The 21,643-nt window shown below is 49.7% G+C and overlaps 9 non-coding genes across 9 annotated transcripts; all 9 read right to left on the reverse strand.

Moving 5' to 3' along the window:
• Positions 1-1,292: 1,292 nt before the first annotated feature.
• On the reverse strand, positions 1,293-1,376 carry Trnal-uaa. Its single transcript has one exon. It is a non-coding gene; the product is annotated as a tRNA-Leu (tRNA).
• An 8,061-nt stretch (positions 1,377-9,437) lies between these two features.
• On the reverse strand, positions 9,438-9,521 carry Trnal-uaa. The gene has a single exon. It is a non-coding gene; the product is annotated as a tRNA-Leu (tRNA).
• Positions 9,522-11,092: 1,571 nt separating this feature from the next.
• On the reverse strand, positions 11,093-11,176 carry Trnal-uaa. The gene has a single exon. It is a non-coding gene; the product is annotated as a tRNA-Leu (tRNA).
• Positions 11,177-12,747: 1,571 nt separating this feature from the next.
• On the reverse strand, positions 12,748-12,831 carry Trnal-uaa. Its single transcript has one exon. It is a non-coding gene; the product is annotated as a tRNA-Leu (tRNA).
• Positions 12,832-14,402: 1,571 nt separating this feature from the next.
• Positions 14,403-14,486, reverse strand: Trnal-uaa. Its single transcript has one exon. It is a non-coding gene; the product is annotated as a tRNA-Leu (tRNA).
• Positions 14,487-16,057: 1,571 nt separating this feature from the next.
• Trnal-uaa lies at positions 16,058-16,141 on the reverse strand. The gene has a single exon. It is a non-coding gene; the product is annotated as a tRNA-Leu (tRNA).
• Positions 16,142-17,712: 1,571 nt separating this feature from the next.
• Positions 17,713-17,796, reverse strand: Trnal-uaa. The gene has a single exon. It is a non-coding gene; the product is annotated as a tRNA-Leu (tRNA).
• A 1,571-nt stretch (positions 17,797-19,367) lies between these two features.
• Positions 19,368-19,451, reverse strand: Trnal-uaa. Its single transcript has one exon. It is a non-coding gene; the product is annotated as a tRNA-Leu (tRNA).
• Positions 19,452-21,022: 1,571 nt separating this feature from the next.
• On the reverse strand, positions 21,023-21,106 carry Trnal-uaa. Its single transcript has one exon. It is a non-coding gene; the product is annotated as a tRNA-Leu (tRNA).
• Positions 21,107-21,643: the final 537 nt, after the last annotated feature.

A 21,643-nucleotide genomic window follows, 5' to 3' on the forward strand; every position in this document is an offset into this window, starting at 1 on the left:
CGAACGGCGAATAAGACCGTTTCCTAGCAACAGCCACGCTTTGCATTACGCACTCGTGGGAAGCCAATGAAATACTTCATGTGAGGCTCTAACTGTCGGCCTTCACTTTACAATACTTAGGCTCTGCCCCGGTGGTACCGACGCATGCATACTGAAACGCCTTTGGATCGTCAGTGAGTACTTCATATTAGAAATTTCGTGTTCGCCCTGATGCGCATTAAAGGGCCAATTTATCAGAGAAAGTCAGTTCTGCGCCTAGTTACGGTATGTCGCCCTAGCAGCACCAGGAAATCGGGTTCAGTGGTGCTCGCGTCGCACTCGGCGTTGAGCGCCTGCAGCGCTATCGCCTTCGGCCTCTGGCGCCAGGAGGGAAGGCGACACATCACGGCGCAAGCAGCGCGTAGCAGAAGGCGGTGGTGGTGTGTCGGTCAGCATGGTTGCTTCCCAAGTAGCTGCTCCGGGTTCGAAGCCCGGACATCGCACGGAAGTTGTCTCCTTTACCCAGGAGAGTGTTTTCAACGGTACGAATGGTTTCCCTTCTCCCCTCGTAGGCTAGTGCGGATTACGATTCACAGCATCGTGTGTCCCCATGTGTCGACTTGTCTCGACTTTGCTCGGCTGACGCAAAAGCTGACGCTTGCAAATGGGCGTATATGTAGAGGACAGGCGCTAGAAACGACTGGGAGAGGCCACATCAACAAACACACAACGGACCCTTTCATTTGACTGTGGCCGCATGTTCGCGCCTTTGCGTACCGAGAGCAAGAGGGGGGTCAGCGTGCTGGACCGTACCATTACCGCACAGCAGCACCAAAAACGAAGGAAAAAGGCAAAACTGAAGAAACCAAGACACGCGGACTTCCCAGTTCGTCCCCAGCCGAGCACTAACCACGGCCAACGCTGCCTAATTTCGGTAATCGGACATGAACCCGTGTCGTTGGCACGGCATACAAGTTGGCGAGAATGTTGCCAGACGTGCGGACGTCTTAGTCCGTGTACAGATCACTTGGGATTTGCCTGACAGTCTCTCGCGTTGCCTTTTAGGGAAGGAAAATGGAATAGCCCTGAGCCACAACACAACGACCACGGAAACGTCCGTGAGAAGAGCTAAAACTCGGCACGAGAAAAATATGTTCCGCTATTTGTTTTCGGCCGCTCGAGCTATCGGACGTGCGACGCCTGCACTGCTGTCACTGTCGTCTCTAGTAAAATCTCCACGGCGTGTTTGTGCGTAATGTACTTGTTCTATAAGATGAAGGGAGTATGTTAGTTTCAGAATGTTTAAAATGCATTGTCAGATGTGGGGTTCGAACCCACGCTCCCTTACGGGAACCAGAGCTTAAATCTGGCGCCTTAGACCGCTCGGCCAATCTGACGTGCGAGACAAGCGCTCCAGTGACTTCCATCTCTAGCAAGATCTCAGGAGCCTCACTCCGAAACCTCTTTCTTTTTTCGGTAGAATGGAATTATGTGAGTTTAATAATATGTAAGACGCAATGTCAGATGTGGCGTACTAAACGCACCCTCGCTTTCGGGAACCAATGTGGCGCATTGGACCGCTTTCTTCCGTCGCTTCCAGTTTGAACTGTAACTAGCAAAACTGTATTTAGTAATAGGAACATTTTCACATTGATGCAAAGAAAACTAGATATTAACGAACGGCGAATAAGACCGTTTCCTAGCAACAGCCACGCTTTGCATTACGCACTCGTGGGAAGCCAATGAAATACTTCATGTGAGGCTCTAACTGTCGGCCTTCACTTTACAATACTTAGGCTCTGCCCCGGTGGTACCGACGCATGCATACTGAAACGCCTTTGGATCGTCAGTGAGTACTTCATATTAGAAATTTCGTGTTCGCCCTGATGCGCATTAAAGGGCCAATTTATCAGATAAAGTCAGTTCTGCGCCTAGTTACGGTATGTCGCCCTAGCAGCACCAGGAAATCGGGTTCAGTGGTGCTCGCGTCGCACTCGGCGTTGAGCGCCTGCAGCGCTATCGCCTTCGGCCTCTGGCGCCAGGAGGGAAGGCGACACATCACGGCGCAAGCAGCGCGTAGCAGAAGGCGGTGGTGGTGTGTCGGTCAGCATGGTTGCTTCCCAAGTAGCTGCTCCGGGTTCGAAGCCCGGACATCGCACGGAAGTTGTCTCCTTTACCCAGGAGAGTGTTTTCAACGGTACGAATGGTTTCCCTTCTCCCCTCGTAGGCTAGTGCGGATTACGATTCACAGCATCGTGTGTCCCCATGTGTCGACTTGTCTCGACTTTGCTCGGCTGACGCAAAAGCTGACGCTTGCAAATGGGCGTATATGTAGAGGACAGGCGCTAGAAACGACTGGGAGAGGCCACATCAACAAACACACAACGGACCCTTTCATTTGACTGTGGCCGCATGTTCGCGCCTTTGCGTACCGAGAGCAAGAGGGGGGTCAGCGTGCTGGACCGTACCATTACCGCACAGCAGCACCAAAAACGAAGGAAAAAGGCAAAACTGAAGAAACCAAGACACGCGGACTTCCCAGTTCGTCCCCAGCCGAGCACTAACCACGGCCAACGCTGCCTAATTTCGGTAATCGGACATGAACCCGTGTCGTTGGCACGGCATACAAGTTGGCGAGAATGTTGCCAGACGTGCGGACGTCTTAGTCCGTGTACAGATCACTTGGGATTTGCCTGACAGTCTCTCGCGTTGCCTTTTAGGGAAGGAAAATGGAATAGCCCTGAGCCACAACACAACGACCACGGAAACGTCCGTGAGAAGAGCTAAAACTCGGCACGAGAAAAATATGTTCCGCTATTTGTTTTCGGCCGCTCGAGCTATCGGACGTGCGACGCCTGCACTGCTGTCACTGTCGTCTCTAGTAAAATCTCCACGGCGTGTTTGTGCGTAATGTACTTGTTCTATAAGATGAAGGGAGTATGTTAGTTTCAGAATGTTTAAAATGCATTGTCAGATGTGGGGTTCGAACCCACGCTCCCTTACGGGAACCAGAGCTTAAATCTGGCGCCTTAGACCGCTTTTTTTTTTTTTTTTTTTTTTTTTTTTTTATTTTCCTACGAAGGCTAAGAATCCCATGATTATCAACTAGCTACTAGAAGCTGAGCAAATGAATTTCCTTTAAAATAGGTTTAAAACATAGGGAGGTTCTGACCGAGTGGGCATGCTCTGGAGCCTCTTTGCTCCTGAGATTAGAAAAACAGTCCTCTGGGCCGGATTTGAACCAGCGACCTATGGATAACTGTGAATCTTCCACTACAGTCCACCGCTCTACCAACTTTTTTTTTTTTTTTTTTTTTTTTTTTTTTTTTTTTTTTTTTTTTTTTTTTTTTTTTTTGATGTAGCTCCCCCGATGACAATGAACGTGGGTGTTCCCCCGTTGATCCAGATATTCCTGCGTAAGAGCAAGTAGTGCCTCCGGATGGTCCAATACGTGGAAACATACATGCGAAATGAAAAATGAATAAATCCCTCCAAAGTAATGTAACGGAATGTATTGGGATGCAGCGAACAGCACACATACGGGGGAAAAAAGGGGAAAAGAGAAAAAAGAAAAAACATCCCTAGAAAAACTAGTAAAAACAAGAACCTTAACTTCAAATTTAAAGTAATTCGACCCGTGCGTCATGGAAAGCCGTACCTGGAATGCACCACATCAACCAACTTGAAACTGAAAACGCCGATTGACCACCTCGGTCATTTCCACACAGCAGTAAAAAAAAAGCAAATGTAAAGACACAACGAGAGCACATAAAAAAAGGAACAATTGGTAAAAGTAGGCCCCATGTGAGGCTCGAACTCACAACCCCGGCATTGCACACGGCTACTGCCTTATAAGGACCGTGCGCTAACCAATTGCGCCACTTTTTTTTTTTTTTTTTTTTTTTTTTTTTTTTTTTTTTTTTTTTTTTTTTTTTAAACGAAACCCGTAACCTTCTATGAAAATAAATTGGAATGGTGAAAAAGACAACGAAAAGACTTCGCCCTTGGGCATAGTAGAAGTGCTGCTCGAAGAATAAACGTAACATAAACACAGCTTCGTATCTCACTCAATGAAAGTTCCTGTAGCCAGTGTCCAGCGAGTCAGTGAAGGCCGCAGTGTGAGGGGGAGTCCGGACGCGACACAAAAGCAGTGGGGCCTCTTCGCGGCACTACTGGTGTCCCGCGGCCCGGCCTCACCCCGTCACACTCAGTTGACCTATCCGATACCCATGCGATGAAACGCTATTTTAAGCATATTGCCGAAGAGTTTCCCATGATTCTGGTACGTACATGTTTTGGCGAATTCGATATCCATAAACATCTTGAATTCCAAATAATTGTCACCGCCAAAATTATTAAAGACGTAGCTGGAATAGGTACCCAGCAACCACAAAACTGCATTGTTTTTCGTCTGCGGATAAAAATGCACATCAGGACGAGACAGTAGTGCTGACGAAACATTGGCGGTTGTAGTCCTGGTAAGAAGAGCTATTTTTTGTCGAAGCCAAACCCAGTTCTGGAGACGGTCCCCGCAGGTGTAACGGTGGATAACTGTATCCGTCAGTTGGCAGCGACGACAGAGAGGGGTGTCACTGAGCCCGATTTTATGTAACCTCTCGTTCGTGCTAACCACATCATTGATGGCTTTGTACCAGGCAGTGCGAGCATCGGAACTGAGGACACGGGAACTGACATTGCGCCATATAATATCCCAGTTCATGCCACCGAGCTTCGTTGCCAAAGGATTCGTTCCTTCGTGTTGTCTCCAGTCCGCTATTATGGCTTGTGCAGTTAAATGTTGAGAGTTTATGACCTCTTTACTGATGTAGCTCCGTGAAAGGTAATAATCTCTGATATGTTTTAGCCGATAGCTGATGGGCTGAATATTCAGCGGTGGGTCAAGACTTTGCGGCCTGACGGCAGTGAATAATTGCGCTGTAATGCCGGAAGGATCATTGTTAATTATAGCGGTCGTCCTTGTAATATAGAGAGCCATCGCTTTCACCTTGATATCTACTAATCCCATCCCTCCATTCTGGGGGTGGAGTGTCGCAGTTTTGGCAGACACGCGAAAAATTTCCCCTCTCCAAATAAAATTGGTCACCTTCGACATAATTTGCTTAGCAATGACTGCAGGCAGTGGCAGGAGCTGCGCCGTGTAGAAGGCCTTGGATAAAATACAGGAGTTGACCAGATGAATCCGATCAAATTGATTGAGGCTTCTGTGGGAATTGTCAATGAGAGCACCGTGAAGTTTACGCACTATTTCCCTCCAGTTTGCCGCCGCCATCTGTAAAGAGGACGCCGTCAATATGATGCCGAGAGCCTTGTGGACGCTGACTTCCTGAGCGTAGCCAACTCGCAAATGCTGGAGGCCACAGAGGTTAATAAATTTACTTTTCTTGTCATTCAATTTAGCCCCCGACGCCAAACAGTATTGCTGGAGGTGAGCCGCTATAGTGGTGACATCATTCTCATTGCGGACAACCACACCCACATCGTCGGCATAGGCGCCTACGACAGTTTTTTCTCCTGAAAGTGTTAGCCCTGTGAGTTTCGCCTGCAGTTGGAGTAACAGAGGTTCGAGTGAAAGGACAAAAAGTAACATGGACAAAGGGCTGCCTTGTGGAATCCCTCTGTTGATTTGAATCGGTTGGGTTAGTTGCGAGTTGACAGAAAGCCTTGCGTTGATCCCCAGTGCCATGTTTGTGATCATGTCAATCGCGTTCTGCAAGAAACCGAATCTTTTCATGGTTTCAAGGAGGTACTCGTGAGCGACGAGGTCAAAGGCTTTAAAAAAGTCCAGAAAGATCAGCCCACACTTCACGTTACTGGCGTTCGTTAACGCAATGATATCCCGGTAAAAAGCTGCCGTTTGCAATACAGTTCTCCCGAAGGCACATGTCTGCTGACGTCCAATGAATTTAGCAGTGAGGGGCATCATTCGCGTGTTGATTGCACGGGCGACTATTTTATAATCGGAGTTTAACAATGAAATGGGGCGGAAGTTGGCGATATTTTTGGTACCTCTGCCTTTAGGGATAAGCACAATTGTGCATTCCTTAAAGGCAAGTGGTATAGGCTTCCCTTGAAAAACTTCGTTCACTAATTGGGTGATTTTGTCCCCGATGATGTGCCAATACCTCCTGTAAAATTCAATGGGTAATCCGTCAGGACCAGGGGACTTCCTGATCGGCGAGTGGCAGACAATCTCCAAAACATCTTTATTACTAAATTCTAATGAAATTGTGTCATTGTCTTCTCTAGTTATAGTAGAGGAAATGGCACTAAACAGTTCGTCATAGCAGCCGTCATGAGTAGCCGCTGACGTGTAGGTGTCAACAAAATAGTCGTGTAGTGCCTTGATAATCTCTCGCTGGGTGTCGACAGTCGTGCCATCACCGAGTTTCAGGGCCTCAATAAAAGTCCTCCTTCTGTTCTTAGCATGTTTGACAAGGTGGTATAGAGCGGCTGTTTCATCGTCCCTGACCGACTTCACTTTAGATTTGATCTTAAGACCTTCCAGTTGCATCCTCTTAAGAGTGATTAATTTCGCCTTTATTTTTCGAATGTCGTCTATTCTGGTGTGCGCGGCGTCGGCTCTATCACAGAGGTCGCGTAAGATAGTGTAGTAGAACTCCATCGTCCTCTTTATCGCGGCTGCTCTTTCAATACCGAAGAATATAACAACTTTTCGCAGTTTGGGTTTTGCATGCTGAGTCCACCACGCTATGGTGCTACGAAAGTTTGCGGCAGTGCGCAAGCACTGCTCCCAAGCGCGTCGCACCGCCGCCTCTAGGTCAGCATCCGTTAATAAGGAGACGTTCAAGTTCCATTGATTTTTATACCAACGCGTTGGTTGGGGCAGCAAATTCAGGCACGCAACGACACCACTGTGATCAGAGAAGCTGGAGGGTATTGTTTCAATTTGTAACAAGACATTCTCTAAAACTTCGGAAACATAAATCCTGTCAAGTCTGCTGCAGGAATTCGCGACGATGTGTGTGAATCGTACCAAGGTCGGGTACCTAATTTCCCACGCGTCTTTCAGTTTGAGGTCGGTCACGAGACGCTTTAATTCAGGCGAATAATTAAAATTCGGGGACTGATCTTTCTGGGATAAAACACAATTAAAATCACCTCCAATGATAACACGTTCGGGATTTTTCCGTAACAAATAGATGATTTGTTCCTTAAAAAAGTTCGCTCTTTCCGCCCTATAGGTACTGCCAGAAGGCGCGTACAAGTTAATGATGGTGACGCCAAAAACGGTGACACCCACACCTCTACCGGAATCTAACTTGTCAACCTGAGTGGCGGGAATGCCTTCTCTAAGTAAGATGGCAGTCCCCACGTTCGAGTCGGGGGAAAAATTTGTAATAGCAACAAAACCAGGAAGAGTTAAGTGTGGCATGGCCACCTCCTGCAAAAGAGCGATATCTGTTCCCGACTCATAGAGATATTGTTTTAAGGCACTCAGTTTCACCTCCGACCGGATTTTATTAACATTTAATGTCGTGATCGTATAGGCCTGCGACATTATGACAGTACGTGGAAGAGGCGGAAGGAGCAAATATCTTTAAAGGGCAACATCTTCATGCCATTCCATATTTGTGGCCGGGAAATTCGTGTCTGTGACGTCACTGAGTTGTATTCGTGCGTCTTTGTTCTTACTCTTTTTACGCACAGCATTTACATTAGGTTGCACTCGGATCCTGGGGCGGACACTGTGGAGCACCTCTGCAGCTGGCGGCGTGGGAGGGTCGTGGGTGATGTCAAGCTGCTCTCCCGGCACATCCCGCGAAGGGACGGCACGCGGCGACACCGCCGGCGAGCGAGCAGCTGAACTATCACTCGCACTATCAGCCTGTTTGGCAACATTCTCTGCCCGCAGCTGTTTGTTGTCACCGACAGACCCGGACAGCTGTGTTTGTATTATTTCCTGGAGTTGTTGACATTCCCCTTGTTGTGAGTCCTGAACCGAAGCGGCTGCCACGTGATGTGTACCGTTTGCGCTCAGAGATGTTTGTATACCACCATCACAGGCCGCTGTGTGTATACTTCCTGCAGGAATGTGAGCCACACGTACAGGTTGGGCGGCCTGAGTTGGCTGTAGCGGAAGTTCTAAGGCACTAGCCAGCGGTAACTGCTTAACTTCCACGGAAGTATCGGCACTTGAAATTGTGGGAGGAGAAGCGTCCACAATAGCCTCACCGATGGGAGCTTTCGCTTCCGAGCCGGATTCCTGATCGTCCTTTTTCGCGGTCTCATGCGCACTAGAGGTGTCGTTATCAGAGCCACTGCTGTCACAAGTTCTGCGCCTCTTATTGGTCGCGGCATCGAGTTTGGCAGGGGGCAACGCACCTTTTTCTCTCCGAACCAGAACCGGAAACTCCTCAGAGCGAATTTCCTGTTGCTGTTCCGAAGGCATTTCAGAATTAGGGAGCCCAATCTCTGTCATCGGCTTGGCTGCCACTACATCCGCCAAAGTAAGCCTTTTACGCTGCTGGAGGGAATTCTTTAACACAAACATGCGCCTGGGGCAGTCTTGACGCAAGTGACCACTCTCATTACAGATATGACAGGTCGGTGTTTGGCCAATGTAAGTAACGTGAGCCTTATAGTCACAAACAAGTATATGGGATGGAATATTCTGTTTGACATGCATTTCTACAGATCGAACGCCACTGTAACATTGCAACCTATGTTGACTTGACCACCGTTCATGTCGAATCTGTTTAACGTCACCGAATTTGGACAGTACCTCCTTTAAATAACAATTTTCTACTTCAGGGGGTAAGTTAAAAATACGCACGTTCGTGTAGTCTACATCGGCATTGGAAATGAGCACAGTACTTACAGAGTCGTCCCGGTGTCGGAAAATAGCACTTCCTCCGTGCTTCGTCATGATCTTCTCCAGTAATACAGGATTCAGTAATTTAACAAAGAAACAATACTGCTCGGTATCATAATAGGCGGTGTGCACTTGGTCAGATGTAATCCCAATAACATCAACGATCCAGTCATGTATCTCCAGTGAACTCGGTTGCACAGATCGGGTGGACTTGTCAAAATCAAAACGCAGTGTACACTTTCGCGGAAATAACCTGGACATTGCAGCAGATAGCGAGCGGTTAACCCGCTACAATAAGACCGCAACAAAAATACAAATGGAAAACGATATAAACTGCAGAATAACACAAACTTGCACACAGAAATATGAGTGGAAAACACGCCTTGTGAACACGCGGCGGAGCGGAGCACTGATACGTCCGACCAGCACGGTGTCGCAAGCGCGACTGAGCTATTTGTTTTCGGCCGCTCGAGCTATCGGACGTGCGACGCCTGCACTGCTGTCACTGTCGTCTCTAGTAAAATCTCCACGGCGTGTTTGTGCGTAATGTACTTGTTCTATAAGATGAAGGGAGTATGTTAGTTTCAGAATGTTTAAAATGCATTGTCAGATGTGGGGTTCGAACCCACGCTCCCTTACGGGAACCAGAGCTTAAATCTGGCGCCTTAGACCGCTCGGCCAATCTGACATGCGAGACAAGCGCTCCAGTGACTTCCATCTCTAGCAAGATCTCAGGAGCCTCACTCCGAAACCTCTTTCTTTTTTCGGTAGAATGGAATTATGTGAGTTTAATAATATGTAAGACGCAATGTCAGATGTGGCGTACTAAACGCACCCTCGCTTTCGGGAACCAATGTGGCGCATTGGACCGCTTTCTTCCGTCGCTTCCAGTTTGAACTGTAACTAGCAAAACTGTATTTAGTAATAGGAACATTTTCACATTGATGCAAAGAAAACTAGATATTAACGAACGGCGAATAAGACCGTTTCCTAGCAACAGCCACGCTTTGCATTACGCACTCGTGGGAAGCCAATGAAATACTTCATGTGAGGCTCTAACTGTCGGCCTTCACTTTACAATACTTAGGCTCTGCCCCGGTGGTACCGACGCATGCATACTGAAACGCCTTTGGATCGTCAGTGAGTACTTCATATTAGAAATTTCGTGTTCGCCCTGATGCGCATTAAAGGGCCAATTTATCAGAGAAAGTCAGTTCTGCGCCTAGTTACGGTATGTCGCCCTAGCAGCACCAGGAAATCGGGTTCAGTGGTGCTCGCGTCGCACTCGGCGTTGAGCGCCTGCAGCGCTATCGCCTTCGGCCTCTGGCGCCAGGAGGGAAGGCGACACATCACGGCGCAAGCAGCGCGTAGCAGAAGGCGGTGGTGGTGTGTCGGTCAGCATGGTTGCTTCCCAAGTAGCTGCTCCGGGTTCGAAGCCCGGACATCGCACGGAAGTTGTCTCCTTTACCCAGGAGAGTGTTTTCAACGGTACGAATGGTTTCCCTTCTCCCCTCGTAGGCTAGTGCGGATTACGATTCACAACATCGTGTGTCCCCATGTGTCGACTTGTCTCGACTTTGCTCGGCTGACGCAAAAGCTGACGCTTGCAAATGGGCGTATATGTAGAGGACAGGCGCTAGAAACGACTGGGAGAGGCCACATCAACAAACACACAACGGACCCTTTCATTTGACTGTGGCCGCATGTTCGCGCCTTTGCGTACCGAGAGCAAGAGGGGGGTCAGCGTGCTGGACCGTACCATTACCGCACAGCAGCACCAAAAACGAAGGAAAAAGGCAAAACTGAAGAAACCAAGACACGCGGACTTCCCAGTTCGTCCCCAGCCGAGCACTAACCACGGCCAACGCTGCCTAATTTCGGTAATCGGACATGAACCCGTGTCGTTGGCACGGCATACAAGTTGGCGAGAATGTTGCCAGACGTGCGGACGTCTTAGTCCGTGTACAGATCACTTGGGATTTGCCTGACAGTCTCTCGCGTTGCCTTTTAGGGAAGGAAAATGGAATAGCCCTGAGCCACAACACAACGACCACGGAAACGTCCGTGAGAAGAGCTAAAACTCGGCACGAGAAAAATATGTTCCGCTATTTGTTTTCGGCCGCTCGAGCTATCGGACGTGCGACGCCTGCACTGCTGTCACTGTCGTCTCTAGTAAAATCTCCACGGCGTGTTTGTGCGTAATGTACTTGTTCTATAAGATGAAGGGAGTATGTTAGTTTCAGAATGTTTAAAATGCATTGTCAGATGTGGGGTTCGAACCCACGCTCCCTTACGGGAACCAGAGCTTAAATCTGGCGCCTTAGACCGCTCGGCCAATCTGACGTGCGAGACAAGCGCTCCAGTGACTTCCATCTCTAGCAAGATCTCAGGAGCCTCACTCCGAAACCTCTTTCTTTTTTCGGTAGAATGGAATTATGTGAGTTTAATAATATGTAAGACGCAATGTCAGATGTGGCGTACTAAACGCACCCTCGCTTTCGGGAACCAATGTGGCGCATTGGACCGCTTTCTTCCGTCGCTTCCAGTTTGAACTGTAACTAGCAAAACTGTATTTAGTAATAGGAACATTTTCACATTGATGCAAAGAAAACTAGATATTAACGAACGGCGAATAAGACCGTTTCCTAGCAACAGCCACGCTTTGCATTACGCACTCGTGGGAAGCCAATGAAATACTTCATGTGAGGCTCTAACTGTCGGCCTTCACTTTACAATACTTAGGCTCTGCCCCGGTGGTACCGACGCATGCATACTGAAACGCCTTTGGATCGTCAGTGAGTACTTCATATTAGAAATTTCGTGTTCGCCCTGATGCGCATTAAAGGGCCAATTTATCAGATAAAGTCAGTTCTGCGCCTAGTTACGGTATGTCGCCCTAGCAGCACCAGGAAATCGGGTTCAGTGGTGCTCGCGTCGCACTCGGCGTTGAGCGCCTGCAGCGCTATCGCCTTCGGCCTCTGGCGCCAGGAGGGAAGGCGACACATCACGGCGCAAGCAGCGCGTAGCAGAAGGCGGTGGTGGTGTGTCGGTCAGCATGGTTGCTTCCCAAGTAGCTGCTCCGGGTTCGAAGCCCGGACATCGCACGGAAGTTGTCTCCTTTACCCAGGAGAGTGTTTTCAACGGTACGAATGGTTTCCCTTCTCCCCTCGTAGGCTAGTGCGGATTACGATTCACAGCATCGTGTGTCCCCATGTGTCGACTTGTCTCGACTTTGCTCGGCTGACGCAAAAGCTGACGCTTGCAAATGGGCGTATATGTAGAGGACAGGCGCTAGAAACGACTGGGAGAGGCCACATCAACAAACACACAACGGACCCTTTCATTTGACTGTGGCCGCATGTTCGCGCCTTTGCGTACCGAGAGCAAGAGGGGGGTCAGCGTGCTGGACCGTACCATTACCGCACAGCAGCACCAAAAACGAAGGAAAAAGGCAAAACTGAAGAAACCAAGACACGCGGACTTCCCAGTTCGTCCCCAGCCGAGCACTAACCACGGCCAACGCTGCCTAATTTCGGTAATCGGACATGAACCCGTGTCGTTGGCACGGCATACAAGTTGGCGAGAATGTTGCCAGACGTGCGGACGTCTTAGTCCGTGTACAGATCACTTGGGATTTGCCTGACAGTCTCTCGCGTTGCCTTTTAGGGAAGGAAAATGGAATAGCCCTGAGCCACAACACAACGACCACGGAAACGTCCGTGAGAAGAGCTAAAACTCGGCACGAGAAAAATATGTTCCGCTATTTGTTTTCGGCCGCTCGAGCTATCGGACGTGCGACGCCTGCACTGCTGTCACTGTCGTCTCTAGTAAAATCTCCACGGCGTGTTTGTGCGTAATGTACTTGTTCTATAAGATGAAGGGAGTATGTTAGTTTCAGAATGTTTAAAATGCATTGTCAGATGTGGGGTTCGAACCCACGCTCCCTTACGGGAACCAGAGCTTAAATCTGGCGCCTTAGACCGCTCGGCCAATCTGACGTGCGAGACAAGCGCTCCAGTGACTTCCATCTCTAGCAAGATCTCAGGAGCCTCACTCCGAAACCTCTTTCTTTTTTCGGTAGAATGGAATTATGTGAGTTTAATAATATGTAAGACGCAATGTCAGATGTGGCGTACTAAACGCACCCTCGCTTTCGGGAACCAATGTGGCGCATTGGACCGCTTTCTTCCGTCGCTTCCAGTTTGAACTGTAACTAGCAAAACTGTATTTAGTAATAGGAACATTTTCACATTGATGCAAAGAAAACTAGATATTAACGAACGGCGAATAAGACCGTTTCCTAGCAACAGCCACGCTTTGCATTACGCACTCGTGGGAAGCCAATGAAATACTTCATGTGAGGCTCTAACTGTCGGCCTTCACTTTACAATACTTAGGCTCTGCCCCGGTGGTACCGACGCATGCATACTGAAACGCCTTTGGATCGTCAGTGAGTACTTCATATTAGAAATTTCGTGTTCGCCCTGATGCGCATTAAAGGGCCAATTTATCAGAGAAAGTCAGTTCTGCGCCTAGTTACGGTATGTCGCCCTAGCAGCACCAGGAAATCGGGTTCAGTGGTGCTCGCGTCGCACTCGGCGTTGAGCGCCTGCAGCGCTATCGCCTTCGGCCTCTGGCGCCAGGAGGGAAGGCGACACATCACGGCGCAAGCAGCGCGTAGCAGAAGGCGGTGGTGGTGTGTCGGTCAGCATGGTTGCTTCCCAAGTAGCTGCTCCGGGTTCGAAGCCCGGACATCGCACGGAAGTTGTCTCCTTTACCCAGGAGAGTGTTTTCAACGGTACGAATGGTTTCCCTTCTCCCCTCGTAGGCTAGTGCGGATTACGATTCACAGCATCGTGTGTCCCCATGTGTCGACTTGTCTCGACTTTGCTCGGCTGACGCAAAAGCTGACGCTTGCAAATGGGCGTATATGTAGAGGACAGGCGCTAGAAACGACTGGGAGAGGCCACATCAACAAACACACAACGGACCCTTTCATTTGACTGTGGCCGCATGTTCGCGCCTTTGCGTACCGAGAGCAAGAGGGGGGTCAGCGTGCTGGACCGTACCATTACCGCACAGCAGCACCAAAAACGAAGGAAAAAGGCAAAACTGAAGAAACCAAGACACGCGGACTTCCCAGTTCGTCCCCAGCCGAGCACTAACCACGGCCAACGCTGCCTAATTTCGGTAATCGGACATGAACCCGTGTCGTTGGCACGGCATACAAGTTGGCGAGAATGTTGCCAGACGTGCGGACGTCTTAGTCCGTGTACAGATCACTTGGGATTTGCCTGACAGTCTCTCGCGTTGCCTTTTAGGGAAGGAAAATGGAATAGCCCTGAGCCACAACACAACGACCACGGAAACGTCCGTGAGAAGAGCTAAAACTCGGCACGAGAAAAATATGTTCCGCTATTTGTTTTCGGCCGCTCGAGCTATCGGACGTGCGACGCCTGCACTGCTGTCACTGTCGTCTCTAGTAAAATCTCCACGGCGTGTTTGTGCGTAATGTACTTGTTCTATAAGATGAAGGGAGTATGTTAGTTTCAGAATGTTTAAAATGCATTGTCAGATGTGGGGTTCGAACCCACGCTCCCTTACGGGAACCAGAGCTTAAATCTGGCGCCTTAGACCGCTCGGCCAATCTGACGTGCGAGACAAGCGCTCCAGTGACTTCCATCTCTAGCAAGATCTCAGGAGCCTCACTCCGAAACCTCTTTCTTTTTTCGGTAGAATGGAATTATGTGAGTTTAATAATATGTAAGACGCAATGTCAGATGTGGCGTACTAAACGCACCCTCGCTTTCGGGAACCAATGTGGCGCATTGGACCGCTTTCTTCCGTCGCTTCCAGTTTGAACTGTAACTAGCAAAACTGTATTTAGTAATAGGAACATTTTCACATTGATGCAAAGAAAACTAGATATTAACGAACGGCGAATAAGACCGTTTCCTAGCAACAGCCACGCTTTGCATTACGCACTCGTGGGAAGCCAATGAAATACTTCATGTGAGGCTCTAACTGTCGGCCTTCACTTTACAATACTTAGGCTCTGCCCCGGTGGTACCGACGCATGCATACTGAAACGCCTTTGGATCGTCAGTGAGTACTTCATATTAGAAATTTCGTGTTCGCCCTGATGCGCATTAAAGGGCCAATTTATCAGAGAAAGTCAGTTCTGCGCCTAGTTACGGTATGTCGCCCTAGCAGCACCAGGAAATCGGGTTCAGTGGTGCTCGCGTCGCACTCGGCGTTGAGCGCCTGCAGCGCTATCGCCTTCGGCCTCTGGCGCCAGGAGGGAAGGCGACACATCACGGCGCAAGCAGCGCGTAGCAGAAGGCGGTGGTGGTGTGTCGGTCAGCATGGTTGCTTCCCAAGTAGCTGCTCCGGGTTCGAAGCCCGGACATCGCACGGAAGTTGTCTCCTTTACCCAGGAGAGTGTTTTCAACGGTACGAATGGTTTCCCTTCTCCCCTCGTAGGCTAGTGCGGATTACGATTCACAGCATCGTGTGTCCCCATGTGTCGACTTGTCTCGACTTTGCTCGGCTGACGCAAAAGCTGACGCTTGCAAATGGGCGTATATGTAGAGGACAGGCGCTAGAAACGACTGGGAGAGGCCACATCAACAAACACACAACGGACCCTTTCATTTGACTGTGGCCGCATGTTCGCGCCTTTGCGTACCGAGAGCAAGAGGGGGGTCAGCGTGCTGGACCGTACCATTACCGCACAGCAGCACCAAAAACGAAGGAAAAAGGCAAAACTGAAGAAACCAAGACACGCGGACTTCCCAGTTCGTCCCCAGCCGAGCACTAACCACGGCCAACGCTGCCTAATTTCGGTAATCGGACATGAACCCGTGTCGTTGGCACGGCATACAAGTTGGCGAGAATGTTGCCAGACGTGCGGACGTCTTAGTCCGTGTACAGATCACTTGGGATTTGCCTGACAGTCTCTCGCGTTGCCTTTTAGGGAAGGAAAATGGAATAGCCCTGAGCCACAACACAACGACCACGGAAACGTCCGTGAGAAGAGCTAAAACTCGGCACGAGAAAAATATGTTCCGCTATTTGTTTTCGGCCGCTCGAGCTATCGGACGTGCGACGCCTGCACTGCTGTCACTGTCGTCTCTAGTAAAATCTCCACGGCGTGTTTGTGCGTAATGTACTTGTTCTATAAGATGAAGGGAGTATGTTAGTTTCAGAATGTTTAAAATGCATTGTCAGATGTGGGGTTCGAACCCACGCTCCCTTACGGGAACCAGAGCTTAAATCTGGCGCCTTAGACCGCTCGGCCAATCTGACGTGCGAGACAAGCGCTCCAGTGACTTCCATCTCTAGCAAGATCTCAGGAGCCTCACTCCGAAACCTCTTTCTTTTTTCGGTAGAATGGAATTATGTGAGTTTAATAATATGTAAGACGCAATGTCAGATGTGGCGTACTAAACGCACCCTCGCTTTCGGGAACCAATGTGGCGCATTGGACCGCTTTCTTCCGTCGCTTCCAGTTTGAACTGTAACTAGCAAAACTGTATTTAGTAATAGGAACATTTTCACATTGATGCAAAGAAAACTAGATATTAACGAACGGCGAATAAGACCGTTTCCTAGCAACAGCCACGCTTTGCATTACGCACTCGTGGGAAGCCAATGAAATACTTCATGTGAGGCTCTAACTGTCGGCCTTCACTTTACAATACTTAGGCTCTGCCCCGGTGGTACCGACGCATGCATACTGAAACGCCTTTGGATCGTCAGTGAGTACTTCATATTAGAAATTTCGTGTTCGCCCTGATGCGCATTAAAGGGCCAATTTATCAGAGAAAGTCAGTTCTGCGCCTAGTTACGGTATGTCGCCCTAGCAGCACCAGGAAATCGGGTTCAGTGGTGCTCGCGTCGCACTCGGCGTTGAGCGCCTGCAGCGCTATCGCCTTCGGCCTCTGGCGCCAGGAGGGAAGGCGACACATCACGGCGCAAGCAGCGCGTAGCAGAAGGCGGTGGTGGTGTGTCGGTCAGCATGGTTGCTTCCCAAGTAGCTGCTCCGGGTTCGAAGCCCGGACATCGCACGGAAGTTGTCTCCTTTACCCAGGAGAGTGTTTTCAACGGTACGAATGGTTTCCCTTCTCCCCTCGTAGGCTAGTGCGGATTACGATTCACAGCATCGTGTGTCCCCATGTGTCGACTTGTCTCGACTTTGCTCGGCTGACGCAAAAGCTGACGCTTGCAAATGGGCGTATATGTAGAGGACAGGCGCTAGAAACGACTGGGAGAGGCCACATCAACAAACACACAACGGACCCTTTCATTTGACTGTGGCCGCATGTTCGCGCCTTTGCGTACCGAGAGCAAGAGGGGGGTCAGCGTGCTGGACCGTACCATTACCGCACAGCAGCACCAAAAACGAAGGAAAAAGGCAAAACTGAAGAAACCAAGACACGCGGACTTCCCAGTTCGTCCCCAGCCGAGCACTAACCACGGCCAACGCTGCCTAATTTCGGTAATCGGACATGAACCCGTGTCGTTGGCACGGCATACAAGTTGGCGAGAATGTTGCCAGACGTGCGGACGTCTTAGTCCGTGTACAGATCACTTGGGATTTGCCTGACAGTCTCTCGCGTTGCCTTTTAGGGAAGGAAAATGGAATAGCCCTGAGCCACAACACAACGACCACGGAAACGTCCGTGAGAAGAGCTAAAACTCGGCACGAGAAAAATATGTTCCGCTATTTGTTTTCGGCCGCTCGAGCTATCGGACGTGCGACGCCTGCACTGCTGTCACTGTCGTCTCTAGTAAAATCTCCACGGCGTGTTTGTGCGTAATGTACTTGTTCTATAAGATGAAGGGAGTATGTTAGTTTCAGAATGTTTAAAATGCATTGTCAGATGTGGGGTTCGAACCCACGCTCCCTTACGGGAACCAGAGCTTAAATCTGGCGCCTTAGACCGCTCGGCCAATCTGACGTGCGAGACAAGCGCTCCAGTGACTTCCATCTCTAGCAAGATCTCAGGAGCCTCACTCCGAAACCTCTTTCTTTTTTCGGTAGAATGGAATTATGTGAGTTTAATAATATGTAAGACGCAATGTCAGATGTGGCGTACTAAACGCACCCTCGCTTTCGGGAACCAATGTGGCGCATTGGACCGCTTTCTTCCGTCGCTTCCAGTTTGAACTGTAACTAGCAAAACTGTATTTAGTAATAGGAACATTTTCACATTGATGCAAAGAAAACTAGATATTAACGAACGGCGAATAAGACCGTTTCCTAGCAACAGCCACGCTTTGCATTACGCACTCGTGGGAAGCCAATGAAATACTTCATGTGAGGCTCTAACTGTCGGCCTTCACTTTACAATACTTAGGCTCTGCCCCGGTGGTACCGACGCATGCATACTGAAACGCCTTTGGATCGTCAGTGAGTACTTCATATTAGAAATTTCGTGTTCGCCCTGATGCGCATTAAAGGGCCAATTTATCAGATAAAGTCAGTTCTGCGCCTAGTTACGGTATGTCGCCCTAGCAGCACCAGGAAATCGGGTTCAGTGGTGCTCGCGTCGCACTCGGCGTTGAGCGCCTGCAGCGCTATCGCCTTCGGCCTCTGGCGCCAGGAGGGAAGGCGACACATCACGGCGCAAGCAGCGCGTAGCAGAAGGCGGTGGTGGTGTGTCGGTCAGCATGGTTGCTTCCCAAGTAGCTGCTCCGGGTTCGAAGCCCGGACATCGCACGGAAGTTGTCTCCTTTACCCAGGAGAGTGTTTTCAACGGTACGAATGGTTTCCCTTCTCCCCTCGTAGGCTAGTGCGGATTACGATTCACAGCATCGTGTGTCCCCATGTGTCGACTTGTCTCGACTTTGCTCGGCTGACGCAAAAGCTGACGCTTGCAAATGGGCGTATATGTAGAGGACAGGCGCTAGAAACGACTGGGAGAGGCCACATCAACAAACACACAACGGACCCTTTCATTTGACTGTGGCCGCATGTTCGCGCCTTTGCGTACCGAGAGCAAGAGGGGGGTCAGCGTGCTGGACCGTACCATTACCGCACAGCAGCACCAAAAACGAAGGAAAAAGGCAAAACTGAAGAAACCAAGACACGCGGACTTCCCAGTTCGTCCCCAGCCGAGCACTAACCACGGCCAACGCTGCCTAATTTCGGTAATCGGACATGAACCCGTGTCGTTGGCACGGCATACAAGTTGGCGAGAATGTTGCCAGACGTGCGGACGTCTTAGTCCGTGTACAGATCACTTGGGATTTGCCTGACAGTCTCTCGCGTTGCCTTTTAGGGAAGGAAAATGGAATAGCCCTGAGCCACAACACAACGACCACGGAAACGTCCGTGAGAAGAGCTAAAACTCGGCACGAGAAAAATATGTTCCGCTATTTGTTTTCGGCCGCTCGAGCTATCGGACGTGCGACGCCTGCACTGCTGTCACTGTCGTCTCTAGTAAAATCTCCACGGCGTGTTTGTGCGTAATGTACTTGTTCTATAAGATGAAGGGAGTATGTTAGTTTCAGAATGTTTAAAATGCATTGTCAGATGTGGGGTTCGAACCCACGCTCCCTTACGGGAACCAGAGCTTAAATCTGGCGCCTTAGACCGCTCGGCCAATCTGACGTGCGAGACAAGCGCTCCAGTGACTTCCATCTCTAGCAAGATCTCAGGAGCCTCACTCCGAAACCTCTTTCTTTTTTCGGTAGAATGGAATTATGTGAGTTTAATAATATGTAAGACGCAATGTCAGATGTGGCGTACTAAACGCACCCTCGCTTTCGGGAACCAATGTGGCGCATTGGACCGCTTTCTTCCGTCGCTTCCAGTTTGAACTGTAACTAGCAAAACTGTATTTAGTAATAGGAACATTTTCACATTGATGCAAAGAAAACTAGATATTAACGAACGGCGAATAAGACCGTTTCCTAGCAACAGCCACGCTTTGCATTACGCACTCGTGGGAAGCCAATGAAATACTTCATGTGAGGCTCTAACTGTCGGCCTTCACTTTACAATACTTAGGCTCTGCCCCGGTGGTACCGACGCATGCATACTGAAACGCCTTTGGATCGTCAGTGAGTACTTCATATTAGAAATTTCGTGTTCGCCCTGATGCGCATTAAAGGGCCAATTTATCAGAGAAAGTCAGTTCTGCGCCTAGTTACGGTATGTCGCCCTAGCAGCACCAGGAAATCGGGTTCAGTGGTGCTCGCGTCGCACTCGGCGTTGAGCGCCTGCAGCGCTATCGCCTTCGGCCTCTGGCGCCAGGAGGGAAGGCGACACATCACGGCGCAAGCAGCGCGTAGCAGAAGGCGGTGGTGGTGTGTCGGTCAGCATGGTTGCTTCCCAAGTAGCTGCTCCGGGTTCGAAGCCCGGACATCGCACGGAAGTTGTCTCCTTTACCCAGGAGAGTGTTTTCAACGGTACGAATGGTTTCCCTTCTCCCCTCGTAGGCTAGTGCGGATTACGATTCACAGCATCGTGTGTCCCCATGTGTCGACTTGTCTCGACTTTGCTCGGCTGACGCAAAAGCTGACGCTTGCAAATGGGCGTATATGTAGAGGACAGGCGCTAGAAACGACTGGGAGAGGCCACATCAACAAACACACAACGGACCCTTTCATTTGACTGTGGCCGCATGTTCGCGCCTTTGCGTACCGAGAGCAAGAGGGGGGTCAGCGTGCTGGACCGTACCATTACCGCACAGCAGCACCAAAAACGAAGGAAAAAGGCAAAACTGAAGAAACCAAGACACGCGGACTTCCCAGTTCGTCCCCAGCCGAGCACTAACCACGGCCAACGCTGCCTAATTTCGGTAATCGGACATGAACCCGTGTCGTTGGCACGGCATACAAGTTGGCGAGAATGTTGCCAGACGTGCGGACGTCTTAGTCCGTGTACAGATCACTTGGGATTTGCCTGACAGTCTCTCGCGTTGCCTTTTAGGGAAGGAAAATGGAATAGCCCTGAGCCACAACACAACGACCACGGAAACGTCCGTGAGAAGAGCTAAAACTCGGCACGAGAAAAATATGTTCCGCTATTTGTTTTCGGCCGCTCGAGCTATCGGACGTGCGACGCCTGCACTGCTGTCACTGTCGTCTCTAGTAAAATCTCCACGGCGTGTTTGTGCGTAATGTACTTGTTCTATAAGATGAAGGGAGTATGTTAGTTTCAGAATGTTTAAAATGCATTGTCAGATGTGGGGTTCGAACCCACGCTCCCTTACGGGAACCAGAGCTTAAATCTGGCGCCTTAGACCGCTCGGCCAATCTGACGTGCGAGACAAGCGCTCCAGTGACTTCCATCTCTAGCAAGATCTCAGGAGCCTCACTCCGAAACCTCTTTCTTTTTTCGGTAGAATGGAATTATGTGAGTTTAATAATATGTAAGACGCAATGTCAGATGTGGCGTACTAAACGCACCCTCGCTTTCGGGAACCAATGTGGCGCATTGGACCGCTTTCTTCCGTCGCTTCCAGTTTGAACTGTAACTAGCAAAACTGTATTTAGTAATAGGAACATTTTCACATTGATGCAAAGAAAACTAGATATTAACGAACGGCGAATAAGACCGTTTCCTAGCAACAGCCACGCTTTGCATTACGCACTCGTGGGAAGCCAATGAAATACTTCATGTGAGGCTCTAACTGTCGGCCTTCACTTTACAATACTTAGGCTCTGCCCCGGTGGTACCGACGCATGCATACTGAAACGCCTTTGGATCGTCAGTGAGTACTTCATATTAGAAATTTCGTGTTCGCCCTGATGCGCATTAAAGGGCCAATTTATCAGAGAAAGTCAGTTCTGCGCCTA

The sequence above is a fragment of the Schistocerca americana genome, unplaced genomic scaffold, assembly GCF_021461395.2.
Source record: "Schistocerca americana isolate TAMUIC-IGC-003095 unplaced genomic scaffold, iqSchAmer2.1 HiC_scaffold_1075, whole genome shotgun sequence".
Classification (NCBI taxonomy): domain Eukaryota; kingdom Metazoa; phylum Arthropoda; class Insecta; order Orthoptera; family Acrididae; genus Schistocerca; species Schistocerca americana.